The sequence below is a fragment of the Scyliorhinus canicula genome, chromosome 14 (genome assembly GCF_902713615.1).
Source record: "Scyliorhinus canicula chromosome 14, sScyCan1.1, whole genome shotgun sequence".
Classification (NCBI taxonomy): Eukaryota; Metazoa; Chordata; class Chondrichthyes; order Carcharhiniformes; family Scyliorhinidae; genus Scyliorhinus; species Scyliorhinus canicula.
This window is the reverse complement of record NC_052159.1, coordinates 60,061,001-60,062,549: the sequence shown is the minus strand read 5'-3', so window position 1 is coordinate 60,062,549 and position 1,549 is coordinate 60,061,001. Positions and strand designations below refer to the sequence as shown.

The window sequence follows — 1,549 nt, the reverse complement described above, 5'->3', positions numbered from 1 at the left end:
TCAGGAGCTACTATGGGAATGTTGTATATCTTTCCCCCACCCCCGAAACTTGATCAAAACTTTAAATTACTGCATAAGTCATGATCCATTATATCTCCTCAAATCTTCACCTAATTTACAATAGCAAAATACTGAGTTATGGACTCGAAACGTTAACTCTGTTTCTCTCCACAGATGCTGAGCATTTCCAATATCTTCTATTTCACATTCTCTTTTGGTCCACCTGCTTTACATTTTGTCTGTTTCAGATTTCTAATATTCACGGTTTCTTTTCCGTATTGTCACCTTTCATTGAAACATCTGGCTACTCTTTTGCACCAAAGTTCAGCAAGATCTAGAAAAAATGTGACGAAAATAGTGGTTGTTCGCGAAGATACTTCGCAATAATGGCCAATGCAGTAACATGGTTTCTAGCTATTCACAGCCTAGTTACTCCACCAACAAATTCAGATCAATTCTAGAAACGCAAATTACCTTTGCATGTTGTAATGTTAAACAACCCTACATACAAGATAACTAGGGAACATTTAAATAAAATCCTTCCGGGCTGGGGCAGAATGCTCCAAAGTGACACGTAGGCAGAGCAAAGAAGTGAGTGGCCTGTAAAAATGTATCAGATTGATGGAATGGAACCTTTAGGCGGCAGCATTCCACTCTCAATGTGTCAACATTCGCGCGCGCTGAGTGCGTCACAATGGACTTGTGGAACCTACAGTAATAAAATCACCATAGTGATAATTGTATCGGGCTGCTTGAAGTATCAAATTATACAATCCTTCTTGGAACGGATCGCTCATTCCTTTTTGAAATAAATGGATCGATACGGAGAAGAGCGGCAGTGGGGGTATAGCTCAGTGGTAGAGCATTTGACTGCAGATCAAGAGGTCCCCGGTTCAAATCCGGGTGCCCCCTCATTTTGAATGTTTTGTTCAAATATTATTTAGTAGCTAAACCGATTAGAGAATATAATATTAAATTAGGTTACATCGAGGCTTCCATAAAGGAAGCAGGAATTAAGAGCAGATAATTGCACGGCTACAGGAAAAACAATGGAGTGGGAGTAGTTGAGTAACGCTTGCAGTTAACACGGACGAGTCGAATGGCCTCCAGTGGTGCTGCAATCATTCTTTGACTCTTTTAGATCTTAAGTACATGAATATGTTTTCATTTGTACAGAAAACTTCAAAATATACAAAATAAATTCTGATAGTCATTTTGTTGCGTTTATATATAGATATACGTTTCTAAAGTGATTATTTCCTTTCGCAACAGCGGAACACTGATGGGCGGACAAAAAAAACACACAAATATTGGTAAGGCAAATTGGATTTTTGCAATAAAAGCAAAATAGTGTTGATGCTGGAAATCTGAAATTAAAAACAGTAAATGTTGGAAATCGCCTGCAGGGAAAAATGGAGTTAATGTTTCAAGTCTGGGATCTTACATCAGAACTGGGAAACGTTAGAAATGTGATAGGCTGTGAGTAAGGGGGTGGGTATGAAGGGGAATCATATCTGACATCTGCCACCACTTCCTCCCCTGCACTGAT

The 1,549-nt window shown here is 39.1% G+C and overlaps 1 non-coding gene across 1 annotated transcript; it reads left to right on the top strand.

The window, feature by feature from the left end:
* The first annotated feature begins 840 nt into the window (after positions 1-840).
* On the top strand, positions 841-912 carry trnac-gca. Its single transcript has one exon. It is a non-coding gene; the product is annotated as a tRNA-Cys (tRNA).
* Positions 913-1,549: the final 637 nt, after the last annotated feature.